The sequence below is a fragment of the Canis lupus genome, chromosome 17, assembly GCF_003254725.2.
Source record: "Canis lupus dingo isolate Sandy chromosome 17, ASM325472v2, whole genome shotgun sequence".
NCBI lineage: Eukaryota > Metazoa > Chordata > Mammalia > Carnivora > Canidae > Canis > Canis lupus.
The window spans coordinates 5,125,209-5,150,482 of NC_064259.1; the positions used below are offsets into that span (position 1 = coordinate 5,125,209).

Sequence of the window (25,274 nt, forward strand, 5' to 3'; positions counted from 1 at the left end):
CATTTCCCACTCCGTTTCTTTTTCCTTCAAAAATGCCTCTGGGAACAGCAACATTTCTTTTTTTTTTTTTTTAATTTATTTTTTATTGGTGTTCAATTTACTAACATACAGAATAACCCCCAGTGCCCGTCACCCATTCACTCCCACCCCCCACCCTTCTCCCCTTCCACCACCCCTAGTTCGTTTCCCAGAGTTAGCAGTCTTTACGTTCTGTCTCCCTTTCTGATATTTCCCACACATTTCTTCTCCCTTCCCTTATATTCCCTTTCACTATTATTTATATTCCCCAAATGAATGAGAACATATAATGTTTGTCCTTCACCGACTGACTTACTTCACTCAGCATAATACCTTCCAGTTCCATCCACGTTGAAGCAAATGGTGGGTATTTGTCATTTCTAATAGATGAGTAATATTCCATTGTATACATAAACCACATCTTCTTTATCCATTCATCTTTCGTTGGACACCGAGGCTCCTTCCAGTTTGGCTATCGTGGCCATTGCTGCTAGAAACATCGGGGTGCAGGTGTCCCGGCGTTTCAATGCATCTGTATCTTTGGGGTAAATCCCCAGCAGTGCAATTGCTGGGTCGTAGGGCAGGTCTATTTTTAACTGTTTGAGGAACCTCCACACAGTTTTCCAGAGTGGCTGCACCAGTTCACATTCCCACCAACAGTGCAAGAGGGTTCCCTTTTCTCCGCATCCTCTCCAACATTTGTTGTTTCCTGCCTTGTTAATTTTCCCCATTCTCACTGGTGTGAGGTGGTATCTCATTGTGGTTTTGATTTGTATTTCCCTGATGGCAAGTGATGCAGAGCATTTTCTCATATGCATGTTGTCCATGTCTATGTCTTCCTCTGTGAGATTTCTCTTCATGTCTTTTGCCCATTTCATGATTGGATTGTTTGTTTCTTTGGTGTTGAGTTTAATAAGTTCTTTATAGATCTTGGAAACTAGCCCTTTATCTGATATGTCATTTGCAAATATCTTCTCCCATTCTGTAGGTTGTCTTTGAGTTTTGTTGACTGTATCCTTTGCTGTGCAAAAGCTTCTTATCTTGATGAAGTCCCAATAGTTCGTTTTTGCTTTTGTTTCTTTTGCCTTCGTGGATGTATCTTGCAAGAAGTTACTATGGCCGAGTTCAAAAAGGGTGTTGCCTGTGTTCTTCTCTAGGATTTTGATGGAATCATCCAAAATCTTTGGGATGTAGCAAAAGCAGTCCTAAGGGGGAAATACATCGCAATACAAGCATCCATTCAAAAACTGGAAAGAACTCAAATACAAAAGCTAACCTTACACATAAAGGAGCTAGAGAAAAAACAGCAAATAGATCCTACACCCAAGAGAAGAAGGGAGTTAATAAAGATTCGAGCAGAACGGAGCGGCAACATTTCTATCTTTCATTCCCCACCTGGTAGATGAGGGGGCTGAGGGCTGGGTACAGGGAATGATGTTTACTAGTTCACAATTCCCTCCTCCTGTATAGCCTGCACTTAAGAGGCATCCACATGAGCCATAATTTCCCCATTTTTCAAATGAGAGGAGTCTCTCCAAGGAGCTTGCCTGTAGAGACGTAGTTAGTTAGTAGCAGATTTAAACTTCATGCTGTCTAAGCCAATGCCCATGCTCCTTACATTATATTTACATTAATAAAATAACAAAAACTTAACACTTACATAGAATTTCCTGTATGTCAGGTATGGTTTAGATACCTTTACTCAGTCTTTATATAACTCTGTACAGTGGGTGAGGGTAGGTGCTGTTGTCACTAACTCATAGATGTGGAACCAGAGCAATGGATGGCATGAGTCAAGCACAGTTAGTAAGGATGGAGCTGGGATTTCATCCCAGGTGATCTGCCCCCTAGTACATCAACATTGGATTAGGTTGCCGGGGCTGCCATAAGCAAGCACCAGACAGCGGGGCTTAAACACCAGACATTTATCTCCTCATAGTTCTGGCGGCTAGAAGTCTAAGATCAAGGTGTTGGGCAGGATTGGTTCCTTCTGAAACCTCTCTCCCTGACTTACAGATGGCTTTTTTCTCCTTATGTCTTCACTCCTTATGTCATAGAGTCTTTTTTCTGTGTGTGCCTGTATCCTAATCTCTTCTTATAAGGGCACCAGCCATATTGGATTTAGCTCACCAAATGATGTCTATTTGACCTTAATTACCTCTCTAAAGACCCTGTTTCCAAATAGGGTCACATTCTGAGGTATCAGGGATCAGGACTTCAACATATAAATTTTGGGAGGACACAATTCAGCCTGCAACAACCACTGTACCAGACAGTCTCTTTCCAGTTGTACTCTCTCCAGTTAGAGTCTTGGTGCTTTGCTTTTTTGTCCTTTCTTTTCCCATGGTCTTGACCCTGTGGTGGGATGGTGTGATATACATTATATTGATGGATACTGAATTTATCAGACAATGAGACTTAACTCCCCTTATAAATTCTCACCCCATGCTTTAGATAGAATTAAGTACCTACTGACTGATCTTAAAAGTGTTCTTTTCCTAAAAGTCACCATTTCTTCTTTATGAACTTAAAAAAATTATGTGAACAGATCGAGACAGTTGGCCGAGGGCAAAGGTAGAAATAGAAGTCAGATACGTTGCCTCTGGGGAAAATAAAACAGCTTGCTGTGTTCTCTTGAAGTTGCAGTTATAAAAATCTATGGTCTGACATGAGGAAATATTTGTTTTAACATTAAGACAAAATAGTGAAATAAAAATTGTATGCAAACATGGCCATGCTTAAATATAAAACTATAAACAAGAAATAAAAGACAGGAAGGAAGTGAACCAAGTTGTTCACATTGGTTGTCTTCCAGCCATGGTGCTAAGAGTGATTTTTTTTCTTCTCATTTTTTCTTCTAAGTACATAATACTTCATAGTGGAATAAATAATAACATTTTAAAATAACTCAAAGTTTCTTAAGTGTGATTACCTTATAATTAAGCTTCTATTTGGACTGAAGAGTCTGTGTTAGAAAGTCATCTCCCCTCTCACAACAAGCATGTGAAGACTTAGATCTTGTTCATGAGGCAAGCTATACGTCTTTAATATTCATGGGGAATTCGAATGTTCAAAGCATTCTCACAAAACTCAATTATTTTATTCTCAAAGCCACCTTGTTCAGTAAATAGAGTAGTGATTAATATTAAAATAGGGTGTAAGAAGACTCAGGATCAAGAGAATCTGAGGGCTGGTAGTCACGGAGCGGCAAGTCAATGCAGACCATGAGGTCAGCTTTCTTCTAGTTTCTTCTGTACTGAGGTGCTAAGAATATATTTCTAAGTTTTTGCCTAAAAATGCAGGCCAATTTCAAGTAGGACAGTTTCTATAAGTGATTTTTCCAGTAGTATAAATGGTAGTACAGAATTTCATTTTTACTATACATATTTAGCACTTTTTTAAATGGTGTGGTTCTTTACCAAATTTTAACACACTGGAGGTGACCAACATATTCATCTGTACTACTGGCCCAACCTGTTTTGGCCTATCTCTGAAAATATTTCGCATGTATCCTGTGAATATATTTAAATTCATGTCAGATATATCATTAACGATGCAGACCATAGCTCTACCTTGGCCCTCAGATGATTCAGGCCTATGCAAAGATTTGTGCTCGTGTCAAGTCCAAATGTGTACTGTGCACTATTGTAGCCCAACATGCTTTGCTCAGTAGATGCCAGGCAAGGGTCAGGTGCCCCTGCGAGGTTCACGCTCCCATCTCGGTTTTGCTACCATCTGTGTGATAATAGGAGAACATATGACATGTCTCTGTGGGATTATGTCTTACTGTGGGTAGTTCACGGGCTTAAGTGATTCCTTTTTTGTTTTATTTGCTTTAGTTTGCTTTGGTTTGTTTAGTTTTGCTATTCCTCTAGCTTTGAATTTATGATTTGACTATGAGAACACTTAGATACTGTGGTTTGGTTATAAGCGAAGTTAGATACTCGTTCGAATTTTAAACAAAAAAGATTTCTCATTTATATCTTAAACTTTTGCAACAGATTATTCTGAAAGTACAAAGAAAATTAAAAAAAAATGCTACTTGTGTGGTTCTATCTGTAAGGATTAAGATATTTAAACCCTGCACAACCATAAGAAATTACCAGAATAAAGTAGATGCTAAAGTAGATCCTTTCTCAGATGAGACTGAGTTGTCATTACCCTTGATTTCAAATGCTTATGCAATAAAACAGCTTCATTTTGTAGCTGCTTGATATAATAATGAGGTATTATAAATTTGAGATTAGAAAATACATTTTTTTTTTTTTTAGAAAATACATTTGTCATAAGAAAATACCGATTTCACTTGCTTTATATTTAGGGATCTACCTAATAGCTTGTTTGAAAATGATATTTTCCTTTTTAAAAGTTTGAAAAACATTAAAGTAGGCCAATACCATACTAATTCTGCTTCTAAAAGCAGAACTTGCTTATACTGTAAGTTTTCATAGTTTCCCAGAATTCATGTTCTGGTTAATCATTGATTATTTTCAGCTTTTTCCAAGCTGCATGAGTTATTTCAAATTGAACCAGGATTTTGGATTTTCCCTGGGAAATAACCATTTGCTCATTGCTTCTATTGTTATTCATAAGACTGGTGATTAAGCATGACAGTTACCACCAAGACCTGCCCGACCAAGGCAAATTTGAACAAAATTCTCATCTCCTATAAGCCAGTTCAGAGGGGACGTTGCCACCTTTTTAACCTTCGCTTTCAAGATGCCCTATAAAGTCAAATTCCTAGATCAAAGGTTAAAAAGTCTTCCAATATGGAGAAAAAGAAGTTGGCCTTCCATTATACAGTCATTTGAAATTCCACTGCCTCAACAGGTATCAATGAAGGCAGCATTTTACCTTAGGCAGAACCTTCAAATTTGGGTGCCCTTCCGGTCACAGTGTTTAGGGGGTGATGTGAGGGCATTTGGTAGGCAAGGGCCATGGATGCTGGATGCATTCTAATTCATGGAACAATGATTTAGAGATTAACGAAACAAAACAAAACAAAAACAAACAAAAAACCAACCTCTATGTTGTGGAACTTTCAAAACCCTCACCTGAAATTCATGCAGGTGAAAAGCTTTTTGGAAATTATTTGAACCTAGAACCTAATTTCATTTTACAGATAGAAACACACAGCTCTTTCTGTATAGCTTTCTCACTCACTGAACTTTCTGAGAACACACCTACTTTGCAAGCCAAGGGGAGATTATATTTTTCTCTTATGGGAACTTTACCAATAGTAAAGTTCATGTCTGAAAAACCCTAACATTCTGATGACACTACTGGTGATACTTGAGTGACCACCACGACTGTGTTAGCCCTCAGCTGTAGGTGTAACAGCCAAGCTGTTCTGTTTAGGGTTGTGAGTTCCTGCCAACTTCATTATTTTCCTTTATTATCTCTTCATCATATTATAGTAGGGAGAAATATAGGGTTACATATAGTATTATACTGAGTTTTAACTTCAAGCACAGGAATGCAGAAGATGGACCTGAACACACTCTTCAGTTCACTGTGCATGATTAACATTGGTTCCTGTTTCTCTTGTTTTATAACCTATCATCTTTTATCATCCTAACACATTTCCATTCCCCATACAACCGTTTTAGTGTGATATAGTGAGTATTTTTCTGAGATTTTTTTCAAAATGGTTGTTATCGACAGGACTACCTCTGTGTTGTACCTCTAGTCTTTTTCTTGCATTTCCATTAAATACTATATCTTTGAGATGTGTCTATGGTACTACACGTATAGCTAAGCATCTGAACTATGCCCTAACTGCCGCTACTACCCTACAATGTGTGTCTGCCACCGTGGTGGTGCCCTCCCCTAGGAGGACACGTGGCTTCCGGTTTCTGCTATGAGGACCAGTAACCAATGAGCATCTTTGTCCCTGTCTTCTTATGGATATGTGAGAGAATTTCTTTCCTGGGACAGTCCCAGGGGAAGGATTGCTGGAGTCACAGTCTGTATCTACACTCTAGTTGACTGATTATGAGCATGTTGGTCTTCAGAATGGCTGTGCCATCCACATCCCTACTAGAAAACTTGTTCCTGTATTCCCCAATGTTTGTCAACCTTTGGTATCCACCTACTTTTATAGCCTTTTTTTTTTTTTTTTTTTAGTGGGAGGAGGGAAGCTAATACGCTTGTAGTAATAGTTTTCTGTATTTCTTATTTCTCTGGCCACTAAAGACTAGAAGATCTCCTCGTGTGACTGTTAGGTATTCCTTTTACAATTTGGATATTAATCACTCTCCTATTTAAACATCAAAATCATTTTCCCCCCATTCCTTTTTGGAACAGAGTATTTTAATTTTGAGGTAACCAAATCTTCTTCAATTCTTCCCTCATATTTAATGCTCTGGAAGTTGTTAAAAGTCCTTAGCTTCTCTTAAAAACAGAGAAGAGATTATCTTACATTTTAAAATTAATGTTGTGGTTTTATCATTGATACTTAAGCTGCGCAACACATGGCTCCGTGTGCCAGTCCTGGTCCCCGACCCCTTTCACACCTTTGATGCCTTCCTCCTATCTCTCTGATCCTGCCTCCTCCCCAACTGTGCTAGGGGTCTGTGGGATGTCTGAATGGCTGCCTTGTGATGGGGAGCATTTGTGAAGAGCTGAAGAGCTGAGCAGTACAACTGAGGTAGCCTCAAATCCTTGAGAGTTGAGTCCATATGAATCATAAGGAAGGAATTGCTACAATCCTGTGCCCACTGTGCCCTACCAAAATTCTACAAAAATTGGTCCTCGGTTGGCACAGTTCAAGTCCAGGTAAGCTGCTGGCCAAAGGCCAAGGGCACAAGCGAGGCCTCTGTGGGGCTGTACTCCTGCTTTGTCACTGGGATGTGGCAACTCTGCCATTAGGAAATGCAGAGCAGAGATGCACACGGGTGTCTCAGGCCCCTCAGGTCACCTCCAAGGAGCTAAGGAAAGCGCTGTCTTCAGCTTTCGCATCTGCCCCGTCCCATGACTCTTCATCCTCTCTGCCCATCTTGTTTCTTTGGCGTGGTCACTCCAACTAGGTGTACTTAAGTGCACCTTTTGCCACTTCTTGCTTTCTGCCCTGGGCTCCTCTGTCCCTACCAAGGCCACTACTGAGCTTTCCCATGCCTGCACGAGCCCAGAGGTCTAAGCAATTTCATAGGCATAGAGCAACCCTCCAACATCAGACAGTGGATGGAAGATGGTCCATAACTACAGCCTCCTCTGCCCCTACATTGTACAGGTTCCTCTGAAGTTCCCAATTGTCCCGAGTGGGAATTAGCTCTCTCTCCTTCCTTGTTTCACTCTGTCCTGATTCCACTTCCTAAAATAAACTCTCTGCATCCATGCCCCTGTCTGAAGCTCTGCTTTGAGGGTCCAGTGGCTAAGACAGAGAGATTGCTCCATACTGACCTTCACAGTTTATATTTATATTTATATCCTGGCCCCTGGTTCTCATCTGCTGATGGATCCCACAGGTCACATAGAATCAAATTCAGCCAACAATTCTCCTATTTAGCCTATGTTACAACCTGTATCTCATATTGAGGTTCCAACAGTGCAAACAAAACATCCTTGTCCCTGCAGTGCCCTCACTTAGTGTGGAACACAGGCAAGTGTAAAGGCGATTACAATGGAAAACTGCTTTTATAATTCAGCAAAGATCATGTTTTTTTATCTCAAGCAGCAGTAACTTCCAGCTGCCTCCATGTGCAGAGAAAGATTGAGGCAAGTCTGTTTGTAATGAGTCAGATGTAATAGAGAAACAGAGCACTGGACCAGGTCTGCCCATGTAGCCGGTGCTGCCCGGATGAACAGCACCATCCGGGTGCCCATGTAGCCGGTGTCCCCATGGCTGGCACCACTAATAGACCACAGCACTCTTGTCCTCCGAAGCTCACGGGCTCATTCAGCTTCCTTCTCATTAGAGTAAAACATGCAGCCACTGTACTAGGTCACATTTCACATTCACAATAAAGTCTATTTGCCTGGTGGACACTTCACATTTTGCAGGTGAGAAGACAAATCCAGGCAGAAGGAAAGACTTCCTCAAAGTGACCTTGCCAATCGATACCACAGTTTAGACAAAAACCCACAGACAGCTACCAGTGGGTGACAACTTGTAGCATGAACCCATGGCTGTGAAGAACACATGGTATAGTGTTCTTTCCTCCTGTGTTGATTTCTCATTCATTCATTCATTCATTCATCCATGTAATGCTTGTTCTCCATTCATTTTTCATCCCTACTGGTGCATAGGCAAACCTCACAGCCACTGATGTAATGTCCTTCCCCACTAATCAACTGGTTGACTAATTCTTTCATTCAGTCATATTTTTAGCAAACAAAACACCTTTGCAGAGAGTGAGAGCAGAGGTTACATATTACTCCGATTTAAAAGTCACAGAAACACATCAATGTTATTCTTACTAGGCTCTGAGCATCACGCATGCAGGAACCACGTGTCAATGCCTACCATTTCTCCACAGCTACTGGGGTACTACGGCCAATTGTTTCTTGTCCTTCTCTCTCCTAAGTCAACAGTGGGCCCTGAGAAGCTCTGAAAAACTTGTGGTCTTAAAAGGAGCTTGCAAACCCTTAGGAAAAACTGTATATATCAGTCAGGGTTCAAATAAGAAAAGAAAGACATTAAGTATTTCAAACAGAGACAATTAGTGTAAAAGCTCTATTACTTAGGTAATGAGAGAGCTGCAAATCCAACCCCAGCATGGTGGCTAACAGAGGCACTAACTGGCGTAGGACGGAGAAGTAAAATAAAAGAGTGACATCGGAGGAGTACAGGGGCCAATGTCACCCGGGGAAGATTCAGCTAATGAGGACCTCTAGGATGGAAGACACGACCACTATGGGGGCCATCACCTGCTGAGAGAAAGATACAAAGATAGCCGGCTCCTCCCTTCATCCCAGCTTTCCATTTCCCAGGAGGGCTTCCTATTGACCAGACCCACCTGAATGCCACCTGCATTGAGGGCCTGGGAAACGCAGCCCACAGGGGTCAACTTCTGGGATTCAAAGAACAGCAAGACAAAGGAAATGATCTGCAAGAAGAGTCCCAAGACTCACATAAATCTCATGCTGCCTTCCAGTTCTAACATCTCAAAGTCTCTGAACAAGCATTGGTCAGACCCATGATTCAGAGCATGGCACATGGTTTCGGTAGACGTTCTTTTCATCTCAGAAAAGATGCCAAGAATATAGGATTCCAGACTCATTTTTTTTCCTAATTTGCTAAACAGATGCAAATATGCTATCCTAGACAGTGCTGTAATATCAGAGGCGCGTGCCTACACAATGGAGTAAAATAAATATTTGTGTAAGGAAACAGATTTGGGTTTCTAATCTTAAAAGGAGATTTTCTCATCAAGTTAAAATATAGGCTAACATATGTTATTAGAAAACAATGTACCTTTATTTAGTTCAGTGTCTTCCAAACAAAGTCTGCTTTCTCATGTATGCAACCATTGTAAATCCACCTGCCAAAGATAGCATGACAGAGCTGGGCAGGATCTCAGGAAGGAGAAGACCTTTCTGACAGGCATCCAAAGTAACAGAGTAGATGGCAAAGGACACAAAAGTCCATAAATGGAAAGCAAGATACTTAACATGAAATGAAAGGTTATATCGTATTGGAGGAGTCAAGCCATTAGAAAGTCAAGCCAGTTAGATTCACATCATTTATACAGGACAGAAGGACAAGGCTGTACCAGAGTGGAAGGAAAGAGAACTGAATCACAAACACACACACACACACACACACACACACACACACACACACTGCCAATGGAAATATATATATAATTTATCATATACCATATATTAAAACCAGCACTTATTATGTGCCTCTGCATAATAGATTCCACATTAAATTATGTAACTTGAATAATTTCTCCATAACCATGTGACATACCTTCCTCATACAACTATTACTGTAAATAACACTTAGCTAAGAGAGACAAATGGCTTCTTCAAGGGCACTCTGCCAATAATTCGAAGACATTTTTGTAGGACTCCAAATTCTGTTCTTATCACTGTACATCACTATGTTATAGGCATACATTAGGAACCGATTTAAATAAAGTTTTAGATTCACCCAACCTCTTGGCATTTATCTATAACTTAAGCTAATTATACACCACAAAGTAGAAATGCTACACTGATTCTAATATTAACCGCTCTTGGGATAATCTGTCAAGAAATAAGGAACCTGAAAAGCCACTTAAGTTGGGCATTTGCATTCTAATGTTATTTTTGTTTTTACTTGAAAATTTGTTAAGACCACATAGCAAGCACTGTGCAAAGAGGCCTCGTGACACTGTTTGGTTTCGTTCTCTCAACGACCCCCAAAAGTGAGTACTGTGATCCCTCTCTCACAAAGAGGAAAACAAAGAGGGTGATTATTTTAAGCCTGCCCACAAACCCACAGGCTGGGCAGACAGATCCGGAGTCTGGACCAGCCATCTGACTCTGTGACTGAGGGTCTTTCCTCCATCCTCGCTGACACTTTTTCAATTCGGAGTCCCAATCTTGGTTTGCTGAGAAGCCCGCGAGGCCGAGCGAACCACTCACGATCGCTTCCAGAGGCCAGGCCAGGTGTTCAACTCCTGGCCTTGCCTGCTCTGGATTATGCTTACTGGAGGCTTTTTAAAAAGGAGATCTCACATAATAACCCTATTATTAGTATTATCATCATTATTATCATAATCCTTTCTCTGAAATAATTTCCGTAAAATATTTTTACTAAAGAAGAAGAGCACTTGAAAAAAAAATGCTAATCCATCCCCTACCACACAAACCCCAGATGGCCTTGTATTAAGTGGAGGAAGACACCATAATAATAACCCCGATTACCATCAATTCCACGCAGCGGCAGATGTGAAAGAGATAAAGATGCCGGGATGCTCCCATAGAAGTTCAGAAAATCCTTCTGTCCTCCACACAACACAAAAGAACAAATCCATGTTTAAAGAATAGGTTCTGTGCAGTCACATTTTCATCTTCCTGCATATCTATGCCCCAGATGGCCCCATGTTTAATGGGAGGAGAATAATCGTCACTTTGTGAGCAATTCAGGGGAAATTACAGAAGTATGGAAACTGTCCTGTGTATCTTTATTCAATTTTCTCTCATTTCCCTAGCAGCGTGAACAAAAGGAGGGGTGCATATTTTTAGCTGAGGGTGCCATTTTGACTTCTGAAAGAGAGGACATCCAAAGTGACTTACGCTAAGACTCTTCTGCTCCGCTTCAGTTTGTAAACACAGGAGAATAAAGTAAGTCTGTTCCTTGGCTAGTCTACCTAAATTTCAATTAATCAAAATGGGTAGAAGTTAGTTTCTTGAGTTGCACTAGCCATATTTCTAGTGCTCAATAGTCACATGGGATGAGTGACTGCCATATTGGATAGAATAGATACTGAACATTTCCATCACTGTAGAAAGTTCTATTGGATAGTGCTGTGCTAAATGCTGAGCGTACTCATTTTTTGAAACTAACTGTATTGACACCTAGAATCATGAAGTTTTTAAACTTAAAAGACTTTGGTCCACATGGAGCTCAACAATTCATTTTACATAAAAGAAAAACAAAAACAAAAGCCTAGTGACTTTTCTAGTAAGTAAGGCTGTCCCAGAAAGATGCTAGAGGAAAATCATCATGTCACGAGGTGCACTTATTCTCACACACACACTATTTGGTTTTGTTTTCTCAACGACCCGCACAGGTAAGAATTATTATCTCTTTTTCACAAATAGGAAAACAAAGAGGGTGATTATTTTAAGCCTGCCCAAAGACCCACAGGCAGGAGCGGAAAGAGCAAGGATCTGGACCAAGCAGATCATACTTTGTAAGATTCTCAAGGACAAAGGCAATTGCTTTTCCTTTGTCCATCCCTCGTGTCTAAAGCCACACCGAGCACACAGTGGAGATCCAGGAGATGTTTGATTGATCTGGGAATATCAAAAAGAACATTGGGACCTAATTTCTAATCCATTAATCACAGTAGTAGGGTTCAGAGAATATTAGACATAGGCTGGGTACGTATTGGCAAAGAGTCTAGAATGTCACTTAAGTCACAGCCAGGCTACATCTGGTTTCCCGGAGCAGATATGGGCAGCCTGTGAACAGGTGCTGGGTATGTCCACCTGGGCAGGTGTTGACAGCACCTGTGATAGCCAACAGAGAGTTCATTCTGACCAACATGACACACATTCAAAGGACTCACGAGAACAACAGAAATCTAGGCAAAGCAGTTGGCAATGAGATTCTAGAATTCCTATCGGAATGTCTGTTGGGAAGCCGACCCAGTGGGAAAGGTCACAGTCAGGAGCTTGGACCAGTAGAAACAGCTCTTATTTCTCTCAGGAAGCTGGGAGTTTTTAGGAGCAAAGTTCCAGTTTCTAGATTAGGAATTTACCAGAGGAAGGCAGGACCTTGGCTCAGGAAGAAACAGAGAACAAAGCAACTCGCCCCAGGGAGGAACTAAGATCCAGCAAATGAGGCTGGTAAAGAGGTTTTTCAAAGCAATTTTAGACTATTATTTGTCTTGTGGAACTAGTCTGACTTAATAAATGTGAATTTATGGTTGCATTGTCCTCACCTCTCTATCCCCCCGCCCATCCTGTTTCAGCTGAGAGCAGGGCAGAGCCAAGGGAACAGGAGGCAATCGGTGCCAGGAGGCCTCACTGTGGAGTGCTCAGGTCAGCCCAGGAGTGGGAGATCTAAGATTGCGGTAGCCCTCCATTACCCAGTGGGCATTAACCCTATCTGTTTGTGGCAAAAAGAAAAGAAAAAAAAAGAAAAAAAAGCCACGAGGGGAAAAAAAAAAAAAACTCTATAAAAATGCATATATTAAAAGGCACTAAAGTAGTTAGCATAGAAAAAAGAAGGAATTCCTGTGATTTCCTGCCAATGCCTTTAACATTTCTATTTTGAATTACATATTGAGGATGGGGCTGCAGGCGTTCACCAAAATATTGTCTATACTGATCCTCTGAGGGGCGTGATCCAGAGCAGCCAGGAGCTATCAGCGAGCACAGACCAAGCCAAGGACCTCATGGTCCCAAAGAAATCAGGACAGACAGCAGTGTGGGGTCCTCTGCAGCCGTTCTAGAAATTAGATCCCTCCTCAGCCTCCTCTCCCCTCATTATTTAAAGCAAGAAGCCTTTAAGTGTTTGAGCTTTAGAGCCATCTCCTTAAAGAGTTAACATAATATAAACCATCATAAAAGGGGAAAAAAAAAACCCAGGGACCCATTTATACTCAAATTACACAGGAGTCGCTTGTCTCTATCAAGGCTCAGGAGTATTTGCTCTTAAAAGCTATTTTTTCCTCTGAAACAATAGTGCAGGTGCATTGCCTCTAGTGTACAACGCATTCATCCCGGGAGGCAGGAAGGTGATTTCACACCTGTTTCTTCTTTTTTATTTGCTCCTGGCCTGGCTAATTTACCCAATGTCAAGAATGGTGTGGCCAGAGTCTGTCAACAGGAATTACTGCCTTGCTACATAGTGCCCTTGCTCTGGGACTTTGGATGATGTGATGCGCTGCACACCCTATTCTGAAAGAATCTCTGTTTCACATCTTATGTGAGTGGAACTGAGTGTCCTAACAACTTAGAAGGGATTACGTGTCTGTGCTATTATACATATATGTGTACATGCGTACACGCACAGAGCCAAGAACCTACCTGGCATAGGGCATACACTGCTAATGAGGGATAGAGAAAGAAATAAGAGGTGTTATTCTGTGCTTTGATTGGTTAAGGTGATTCCCTGCAAAGGACATCTGATTGTCACTTCCAGAGAGGAAAGGGGGAGAAAAGAAATCTCAAATCTCTGAAAGCCCGAACTGTGCCATGTACCCTGGATCCAGAGAGGTGGACTTTTCACATCTCTCTGTAGTAGAACTTGGGGGGCAAACAGTAGGTGATGAAGACCGCGAGGCAGCATGTGGTATTTGCAGGAGAGAGCACAGTTTTGTTATATGGGGTGGTGGCCGCTCCCTACTTTACCTCAACTCTCTGTATTCCACTCATGTTTATTTTTTGATATGCTCTGGAACAGAATGGCCACATATTCAAAACTCCTTGGTTTAACATAAAACTTACAAATAATGAATCAGTAGCCCTATCATTTTTTTTTAAATCATGCTCTCTGCCCATTACAAATAGTTGACATTATCCTATTATTTATGTTTTCGGTATGATTTGGGCAATTCTAATAGAAAACCGGTATCTTATAAACTTGTCAACTTCTTTTCCCATCAAAATGTTTCTCTTGTTTATTGTCATGTGATGCCAATTCAGGTTACTCAGGAGCAGCTTGAGCTGCAAATTTGTTAATTTGTAAGTCAGTGCTTTGAAGGCTCATAAATTCTCTAATCAAACAAAAGGCTTTAAAGAAACATTTGATATTTTTGAATAAAGTGCACCAAATTATTGAATATAAACTTATTTTCATATTTTATGTTGCTTATTTAAATATTTAGAATATGGTTTTAATTGCCATGAAACTTCACTAAACATCCACCTGTCAGTAAAGAAACTGATTATTTTTTTTTATATTTGCATTCTCCTGAAAGGGAAACAGGTGTGAAAACCTGCAGGTATTTATCCACCAACAAAAAATAAAGGATATCTGTGAAATGTGGAGGAAGAAGTAAACATGAACGTAATCTTGAAGCTGCATGCCATAGGTATGCGATTCCAAATGCAAAATGCACAAAGAAATTCCAGATGAGCAGGGAAATGCACCCTTATCCCTGGTGTGTACCTTGTCCTCCCATTGCCTGTAGGTTCGAGTCCAGACTCCTTATCCAGGGATTCAGGACATGTAAACATGGCCCCCAGTGACTTCTGCTTCATCTGACACTTCTACTCAAGCCCCGACCCTTCTGCATTTGTAATCCTCTCTGCGGAGGGCACTTACCTCCTTCCGCTCCTGCCACAAGTGCTCCCTGTGTGCCCCTGTTTCAGTCCTTCTCTGTTCCAGGATCATCTGTCCCCTCTGCTTCTTATTTGTGTAGTCATGGTTTGGACGCCTCTTTTCAGGCCCCAGTTATTCAATGAAGAATTGATGCCCAACTGTCTCCCTCATCTCCCCCATCCATGGAGCTCCTAGGCCTCCTCTGACCTCAATGGCATGGGCAGCACCATGGCAGTTGTAAATTGTGAAAATATTTGTGGAACACCTCTCAGACATCAGGTGCCTCATTAGGCTCTGTCTCTCTCTCTCTCTTTCTGTCTATGTATGTTAATTTAATCCTTGCAACAATCTTCTCATGTTTATGATAATATCAGTTTATAGATGTGAAAATTAATGTTGTGTCATTTTCTCAAGATCCTAAAGATTGTTCATGGAATTTCCTGATTTTCCATTTAATGTCTAGGGTATGTGCTGATGTCTCTTTTATCAATCCTGATATTGGTAAGTTTATGTCATTTCCATATTCTTCTTACTCATTCTCACTAGAAGTATCTCAATTTCATTGGCCTTTGCAAAGAACAAGCTTTTGGTATCTCTGATTTTTCTCTATTGGTTTTCTTAATTTCTGTGATGTCTGCTCTTTATTATTTCCTTTATTATGTTTGCCTTATGTTTATTTTGTTCTTTTATTTCTAATTCCCTTTTTTTTTTTAAAAAAAGATTTTATTCTTTTATTCATGAGAGACACACAGAGAGAGAGAGAGGCAGAGACATAGGCAGAGACATAGGCAGAGGGTGAAACAGGCTCCCCACCGAGCAGGGAGCCCGATGTGGAACTGATCCCAGGATCCTGGGATCACACCTTGAGCCGAAGGCAGATGCTCAACTGCTGAGCCACCCAGGTGCCCCTATTTCTAAGTTCTTAAGGTGGAATCTTGATCATTGACTTGCAGTCTTGCTTTCTTCTAATTCAAGTATTTAGTGCTACAGTTTCCTTCTAAGTTGCATTCAGAGGGAAGACACAGGATGGGGTGAGTCTGCTCCATCCCACCAGAACTGGGACTCCAGAGCTTCAGTTTAAGAGAAGTAGGTGTTGTGGCAAGATCCTAGGCTCTGGGGGCAAATTGTCTTGAATTCTTCCACTCTGCTTAACAAACTCTGTGTCCTTGGGAAAGCTCTTAGAAGTCTTACTTTCTCAAAAATAGCTGTAACAAAATGAGACCAAAAGTCCTATTTCTGGCCCTTCCATGAGAATTTATATAAGGCGAATGCACACTGCCTTTACCTAGAGTCTTGGTCCTTTCCATACTTCAGACCACTGAGTCTTGGCTGCCCTTCCCACATCAACATAATGCACAAGTAACCTGACACCCTCAGCCTTGGCTTGCTGACCTCTGCTCCATGCACACTTCTTTAATATTCAGTTTTAGTTAGCATTTATCAGTCACCTACTTCATGCCAGACATTGTGCCAATGATTTCCACGTGTTAGCTTTTAGTGCCAAATGCATTTGTGTAGAGGAAGTTGTTACTATCCAAGTTTTTAGAAATAAAGACAAGTCCTCATCAAAGTCACGCAACGTGTATGGTGTAAAGACGAGATTCAAATCCATAGTAGCTTGACTCTAATATCGTGCTCTCCTCAATATAGTAGAGCTGCTCCTAGTGCTTTCCATTTTGTCTGCCTAGATTTCTCATCATCAGCTTCTTCATGTCCTCTGAAGCCTAATTGTCTCCTCACCTGGATTGTGGATTCTAGGCTGGAGGTTCATCTACCGTGACCACTTGAGATTTGGCTCTGGTGCTCCCATGGCCCAGCCATCCTCAAATCAATGTATCTTCCAACTCCAGAAGAATGGCAGGGCACAGCGAAGTGAAGAGGGCACTGGCTAATTAAACAATCACTCACTACTTAGGGATACATATTTTTCTAAAAATTCCCCCAATGCAAACTGTTTTCAATTTATTACAGGAGGGATATATATATATATATATATATTCATAGCTGAATGGAGAATTCTTTCCTACTGACTATTACCATTTCAATTTTCCAGTCAAGGACAAATCTGCTTTTTCTAAAACATAAAACCAATTTTTCTAATTCCTATATACTCTGTGGGTCTGTCACAGATATATATCCTTCATCATAATGCTTTTCTAAGCAGTGAATCTATAAGCCCCTTGACTTCCCTTCTCCTCAGAGTCTGTCTGAACCAAGGCAGACTTAGGAATTAATGCTCTAAGCTTTCCACTGGCATCTCATTTCCACTGTAGACAACCCTGAAAGTTCTTTACCTTATTAAAGTCAACATGTCTTGACTAAGAAGAGATGAGTATAACTAGGGAGACCTGAGAGCTGCTTCCATTTGGATCAGAAACAAGTGTAGAGAGGGAGGATCTAGAGGCAGGAGTGGGGATGGGACTGGGGGTAGTACTAGGGGCACGAAGGGAGGACAGTGGGATGGTTAATCTTATGTGTCAACTTGACTGAGTGTTGGGGTGCCCAGACATTTGGTCAAACATACTGGGTTTATCTTCGAAGATATTTCTGGATGAGATTAATATTTGAATCAGTTGACTGAATAAATAAGATCACCCTTTTTAGTGGGGGGTGGGCCTCATCTAATCAACTGATGACCTAAATAGAACAAAAAAGGCTGAGTAAGAAGGAACTTTGCTTGCCTGAGAAAACATTGATCTTCTCCTACTTTTGGACTGAAACTTATATCATTGGCTCTCCTGGTTCTCAGGCCCTCAGAGTCAGATTGGAATTACACTGTTGTCTCTCCTGGGTCTCAAGCATCTGAACTTGGGCTGGAACTTACACCATCAGCTAGCAGCCTGGTTCTTGACCTCTAGACTAGAACTGTGACTACTCCACTGGCTCTCCTGGGTCTCCAGGTTGCTGACTGCAGGTCCTGGGACTTGTCAGTCTCCATTTTCACATGAGCCAATTCCTGATGACTAACTTCTCTCTCTCTTCCTCTCTCCTGTTGGCTCTTTTCTGGAGAGCACTGGCTATTATAGACAATGAGTGATGTTAGTTAAAGGAGACAAAAGTGAAAGACACTGGTCAAGTCTAGGTTCCTTACACTAACTAGCAGTATGCCTTATAAGTCACTTACCTTCTCTGTTCTTTTTTTTTTTTTCTTTCATTAAAGGTTAGTGATGACATGACCAGGGGGTTACTTAGGGCCCTTATATCCCAGGATGTTCTAAAAGAAGCTGTGAGTATGGTAAAGAGTCTCTCTTTCTATACTGACCGTGGCCCAAAAAACAAATTGAAATTTGGTGACTGAGAAGCTAGGCCACATTTGTTTGTCAAGTCAGGGTTATAAAGGATTCTTAGGTTCTCAGGCCAGTCCTCTAAATCCTACTAATCCACGATGAACTTGTTGGTATAAGATTTGAGAAGCAAGGGAGAGAGGGAACAACAAAGGAGTTTCCCCAAATGTTGCTGAGTATGGTATCCTCCTATGAACCCCCTCCTCCATGGTCCCATGGTCCACTCATTGCTGTTTAAATAGGCCTCACTTCCCAAGAAGTTCTAGGTAATGAAATCACTATCTCAACTCATTCCCCATTAAAAATTTTCAAAGATCATTCCTTTAGCCCCACTTCATTCTGCTAACCAGTAAGAGAAAAATAAGTATAGTAGTTCACTAAGAAAAAAAACAAAAACAAAAACAAAAACAAAAACGAGTGAGTAGAAGTCCTTAATCTTACTTCCAACCATTTTCATCTTAAAGAGACTAGTATTGACCTAACATTTAACAAGATACCAGCTTTCTCTGTAAAATAAACATATTTTTATTTTTGGAAGAGTGGAGGTATTTGGGACATGTAATTAGTTTTGTAGACAAACCAAATTCACCAAGGAGAAGTCTCAGATAGGTGCTTTGAGGTTTATGTTTCCCTATCTTCAGTAGTACACAAAAGTTCTTAAAGGCTCTAAATGTCCACCCTCTTGTGGCAGGGGCATGAGCTCCAGTAGAAATGACAAGTGAAATAGAGCCACTCATGTGCAAGTTTGGAATATTAGATATTTCTAAAGAATCTACTCAGCATTACCCTCCAATATCAGAAGGCTTCCTGAGATTCCTTGGGTTTATGTCTCTCTACCAATTATCCTTCTCACTGTAATCATGGCTTTTCCTGTTTATTTCTGAGTAAATCATAAAATCCATGTCTTTTAGCCTGTCAAATTCCCGACACATTCAAGTCTGTCTGTAGATGCTTACCTAATCATTGTTTCAATGAATGACCAGTCAACACTCTGGCAAAAAGCAAGAATTTATTTCTAGGCCTTTCTTAAATTTCCAAGGTGGTATCTAACCCCCACTTAATCACACTCTACTGAGAACCACTGAGATATTGAAATATTAGACAAGACATGGGATTTTCATAGCCAAACAGAGGGCTTTATTTTCCCTCACCTCTCAAGTCTACCTGGGGGGGGTTATGAGCCATTCTTGTTGTTGTTGTTGACTTCACATATTCTAAACAGTAAATCTGGAATTGTTGCCATGTTAAAAATTTGATGGTACATATTTTGTTTACTCACTGATTATTTAACTCAAAAGTATCTATAAAAAGATAGAGTAGGGATACTAATTAAAGTGCCAGCTAAAAATATCAGAAAGAGTGAGGATAAAGTGGCAAATAAAGAGAAGCATCCCCTCCTCTCATGAAATGTACTGTCCTCTGGAAGAGCAGACATTAAAGAAGTAACTAACTATGGGTTAACGACCGAACTTTAGAAGTAAGAATAAATACAAATTCTGCCTTTAGCTGTATGGAAACTCACAACTTGATGACTTCAAAGTAGTGAAATCAAAGCTGGAGGGGTTTTAAAAAATATTATCTATTTTCTTCTGTAAGGTGATTATATAGTTTTTATATTGAAAAGCTTGGTAATTATGGATCATATGCTGACCCATAGAGCATTAAAGACTCTTGAGTAAGAGAAAATATAAACCGATTTAAATGATACACACACACACACACACACACACACACACAAACACACATAAGTGTCTGTGAAATCTGGTGATATCTGAATAAAGTCTGTAGATTATATCAGTATTGATCCCCTGGGTTCGATATTGTGCTATAGTTATGTCAGGTGTTTCCACCGGGAAGAGCAGGGAAAAAGGTAGAGGAGATCTCTCTGTACCGATTTTATAAATATTTCAGATTATTTTAAATTGTGTCATAATTATTTCAAAATAAAGCACTAAAAAATAATATTCAAGATGTAAATGCTGCAATCTCAAGTTGTTTCTTCATGTAGAAGACTGGAGAAAATGACCCTGGTTTTGTTATAATGCTGGGGTTGTGGCCTTTCCTCCCTTTAAAACTATACTTGAATGTTTTATACTATATTTTCCACAATATTTAAATACAGTTTCGGGCACCTGGGTGGCTCAGTGATTTAGCATCAGTCTTTGACTCAGGTCGTGATCCCAGGGTCCTGGGATCGAGTCCCACATCAGAGCCCCTGCAGGGAACCTGCTTCTCCCTCTGCCTGTGTCTCTGCCTCTCTCTTTGTGTCTCTCATGAATAAATAAATAACATATTTAAATACAATTTCAATGCTATTTAAGTCATGTTAAAAGAAAATATAGCTTAAAAACATATTTCCCTTAGGAAAGAATCTGCTTTGACCGGTTTCTTGCTACATATTAAGAAAGAATATGAAAGTTCTGTAGAAATCTGTCAAAAGCCAACCCATTTCATCCACCTGACTCTGTAAGCTTGTCTTCTCTGCCATAATATTGCAAGGGATGGTAGAGAACCTTGTTGAAATACTTGATAAATCATCATTTTTAGGTTTCAAACTTTATCTCCCAAATCTGGGTCCTGCTCACGGAAATGAAGCCACATGCTTATCCTGAACAAGACTCAGTTATTACAACGACTGCCCTACTTATTCCTCAGCTGTGGTGTTTGCGGTGCTAGCAGGCAAAATGAATGTCAATAGCTCACCATCCTTTTAGCTGTTAATGGGGTTATTTTATTTTTGTGGGCTTTATCAGAATAAAACTTGTTTTTCACTTTCACATCTGTATCGAATATGTACCTTGCTGTTATTTTAGCAGTAAGAATCTATAGCCAATGATATCATGGGTTTTCCACATGCTAAGTAATCCTTTTGTGGCTTTTGCATAGTAAATCTATGTTAGTAACATTCAGGACTAGCCATTCTCCCACACATTTTAGGTACCTATTACTAATCCAAATAAATGTTAGTTAAACATCAAATTTACTTCTCTTAAAAAACAAATCGTGTCTGTTTCTATCACAGGTAGACCCAGGTTTTGACACACCACATGCTTCTGCCAGAATAAAGGTGCCGCCGAGGTAAAGGAATCCAGCACTTTCCTTTATTTGTTTTATGCATGTGCATAGTCTCTGGAGCCTGAAGGTCTAATAAAATAGTAAGTAGATAAATACTTTGGGAAATGCATTGAACTTTTCATCACAATGCTCCCCCAAATATCATTTGCTTCCCGTTTCCTTCAGAACTGAAGAGTACATAACGACAACAATGCTTATATAGTGTTCGTTACATCCCAAGCACTGTTCTATATGCTTTATATATTTTAACTGTTTATCCTTACAGCAGCCCTATGAAGTTGATAATAATTTAGTCCCATTTTGTAGAGAAGGAAATTGAGGGTTGGGAAATGTATCTTAGGTTCATACAACCACGGAAAAAATAAGTTTGGAGTCCCTAACACAATGTTGCTCTAGAATTTACACTTCTAATAACTATGCTAGATTGCCCAATAAAAAAAAAAATCCCTAGTTCTCGGGGGTACCTGGGTAGCTCAGTGGGTTAAGCGTCTGCCTTTGATGCAGGTCATGATCCCTGGATCCTGGGATCAAGCCCTGTGTTGGGCTCCCAGCTCTGCAGGAAGTCTGCTTCTCTCTCTCCCTCTGCCTCTCCCCCTTTCTTGTGCTCTCTCAGGGGAGAAGTACCTATCTCTCTCTCTCTCAAATAAATAAAAAAATCTTTAAAAATAAATCCCTAGCTTTCATATTCAAGTACCACCACCATTTGACTGTGTGCAACTTTGCAAACCTCATTTCCCATGATTCTGCATCTCTGGCTAAGTAGAAAACCCACTGCTCCCCAGACAAGTCTTTCCAGCTCCATGAACTTGTCCATCTGGCTTTTGCTTTCTGTAATGTCCCCTGTTTCTATTCAACACCTTGGCCATCTGGGCCCTGTGTACCACGTTTCCTAGCGCTATCAAAAACTTCCCAAAGCCAGCTGCCACCCAGAGACAGAGCTACCAGTCTTTGAAGGGTTGCTCATTCCTTGGCAGTGACATTGATGATTGCAGGTTGGAGGCCCCCCTTCCATTTTGGTCCTCTGAGTATCATACATCTTTGATGCTGGTGGAGCCCAGGGTGCCAAGAGGAGCATTGATGATGGAAACTGAATTAGATGAAGGTTCAGACTAGGTTTCATAAGACTCCTTGCAGGTCTACCTTTGGAGATTAACCCAAGTGTCATCACAGTGTATCACAACAAACAAACATCTAGGAGGGAATGCCTTGGGGATTTATGGGGCACAAATGAATGAATAGCCAACAGGCTGGTAGAGGCAGAGCACAACCTGGGAAGACTTCCTAGAAGAAGTGTTACCTGGGCAACATTTTGAAGACAGAAAAGGAATTTGCCAAAAAAAAAAAAAAAAAAAAACAGAGGTGAGGGTAGGCTGTCTGTATGAGAAGTCACTGCAGGTGGAGAAAGCAGTCTTTTGCTAAAGCACAAAGCAGAAGCAAGTATGTAGGCAACTACATGTCGCTTGGGTTTGTTACATGCACCTGTATATGTGCATATGCGTAACATGTATGTGTGTGTATGTGTCCTGGCATGGTGACGGCTGCTTAGCACCTGCTCAATAAAAGCCTGGGTCTTCCTGCTTTTATTTCCATACCTCCCTCAGCCCTGCCTCTTGCTCCATATGCACAGGTTTGGGAACTTAGCATCCTTTTTTTAAAAAGATTTCTTTATTTTATAAAGAGAGAGCAAGAGAGTGAGAGAGCACGACCTGACAGGCAGAGGGAGATGAAGAAAGAATCTCATGCAGACTCCCTGCTCAGGGCCGAGCCTGACGTGGGGCTCGATATTACGACCCTGAGATCATGACCTGAGCCGAAACTAAGGGTAGGATGCTCAACCAACTGAGCCATCCAGGTGACCTGAACTTACATTTTGTAAATGAGCTTTTGTTCTCTTCATGCAGACACCTTGAGCACACCTCTGAAATCTTTGCTTGAGGAAACTAAAGTTGATAAATTCTGCTTCTCGTGAGAAAGAAAATTTTATCCAAACTATCCATAAATGTTTTTCTGTTTCAATGAAACAGCATGGCATCACCATACTCTACCTGCAAATCTCAAGGTAAATCCTAAAGGTGGTTCAGGATTTCTGAACGCTGTTTTATCTGAGCCCTTGATTATATGCCTTGCCTCCCCCTGCCCCCTACCCCCCACCCGCCGTCTTTGGTGCAGTGGTCAGTGTAAGATGTGTTATCACAATTACAAATTAATAATTTTTTTTGCACCAAATAAAGTGATTTGGTAGATGCTTCCCCTGTGCAACAGTTTGCAAAATGTATTGTGCTTTTCGAGACAGACATTTTATGAATAGGTACAAAATTCGCAGGACTGCAGTGTAAAATTGCTGCAATTGATTTGATAAATGGCTGCCATTTTACTTGGGAAAATATTGGCGTTGCTGTACTCCACTGATAGGAGAACACTCTTCAAGAAAGCCACGAGCTCTGCTCCTCTGGGTCAGCATCTCAAAACAATTTACAGCAAAATTAATACAACTTAAGAAGAAACTTGAAAGGAAAGTCAGAACAACCACCTTCTAAGCAGAAGATTCACTAATCCAAAACAGAGACAAAAGCCTTAATTAAATACCAAATCAGACCAGCTTCTTTTTTTTTTTTTTTTTTTTTTTTAGGAGAGATTTTCAGCCTTTCGGTGATTTGCGTATTCTTAGAAACAAAGGAAAGGGAGCTGCAGAGTGTGAGGGCTCTGCAGACAAACAGCCCCAAACTTCATTTTCTATATAGCAAAGTGAGCGAGGGAAAAGATTGTCATTCAGCTAATAAATAGGTATTGTGTTCTTGAACTCCTGCTGACTGCATGAGGGAACAATACACCAAATGCCTTCTTGTGGCTTCCTCATCTGGAACCCTCTGTCTGCCCATCGGATTCTTGTCCAAACGCCCCGCTGGCAGCTGTCACCCTCCAGATTTGCAGAGATGAGCTCAGTGGCTGTGCCACCAGCACAAGTTGGAAGAAAGCTCATTTCCATGGAGGAAGACAGGGAGATGACAGGTTTCTTTTGTTGATGTTTTGTATTTTGTTTTTCCAGGGCAAGACAACTCACTTGGTGGACATAACAAGCAATCTGGCCTCCACATCGACAATCCAGATGGCTGTTAGTAGCTGAGCGGGGCTGGCCATCAGCAAACTCAATCCAGCTCCTTTATTACGGGCGACCTTCTCCCTGTGGCCTGCAAGCCACATGGTCTTGTCTAAGGGACTGTGTGTTTTGAATGTAATGGGTGTTTTTCAATTTCTAACATCCACACCTCGGTTCATTTTTAAAACTCATGTGCCATTTGGAAATGTGCTAAATGGGAAACCGTGAATAATATCCTGTTTTGACATCTTCCTAAAGCAAAGTGCTCATGAATCTTGAGGCATGTGATCTATTAATTAATGTAGGCATTGATCAATGGAGAGCTAAACCCAGGTCTGATCTGACTCCCTGCATGGCCTGAGACTGGCGCCCCTGCCTGGAGTTTGCTCATCTCTGGAGACAGAGTCATAGGTCCCTCCCAGCTTTCACAGAAATGGATTTGTCTAATTAAATTAAGTCCGATTCTATTCAATTCACTATATTTCAAATATGTATCTACACAGTGTCAGAAACTCACGGGTAGGTGGCCCATGTTCTCAGGGAGCTCAAAATAACACTTTATTCAATTAATTTTACTATTTAGTCTTGACCCTGAGTTGTTTTCAAAAGCATCCATGAAGCCAAAGAAGAGGACCTGAAATAATGCAGATATGCCAAAGCACTAAACAGAGGACCCAATCACTACGTATAGAAATCTCTAGAACACAGTGCAATCCTGTGAAGTAAACCCTGAGTTTCACACCGAGGCTATGGCTGACTGGCTGTGGGAGAAGGGAGACTCAAAGGGGGTGGAAAGAGTCAGAGAACTTGAAGAAATCTGAGAACAGAGCCCACTGAACCTTCTCTTACAGGAATGAAAGGGGACATATAT

At 40.8% G+C, this 25,274-nt stretch overlaps 1 long non-coding RNA gene across 1 annotated transcript in view; it reads left to right on the forward strand.

Annotated features, from left to right (window-relative positions):
* Nucleotides 1-24,875, forward strand: part of LOC125752775 (uncharacterized) — a 157,243-nt gene extending 132,368 nt beyond the window's left edge. The window contains exons 2-3 of the long non-coding RNA XR_007403027.1: nt 21,254-21,309; nt 24,353-24,875. This is a non-coding gene — a long non-coding RNA (uncharacterized LOC125752775). The remainder of the gene's footprint in view (nt 1-21,253; nt 21,310-24,352) is intronic.
* Nucleotides 24,876-25,274: the final 399 nt, after the last annotated feature.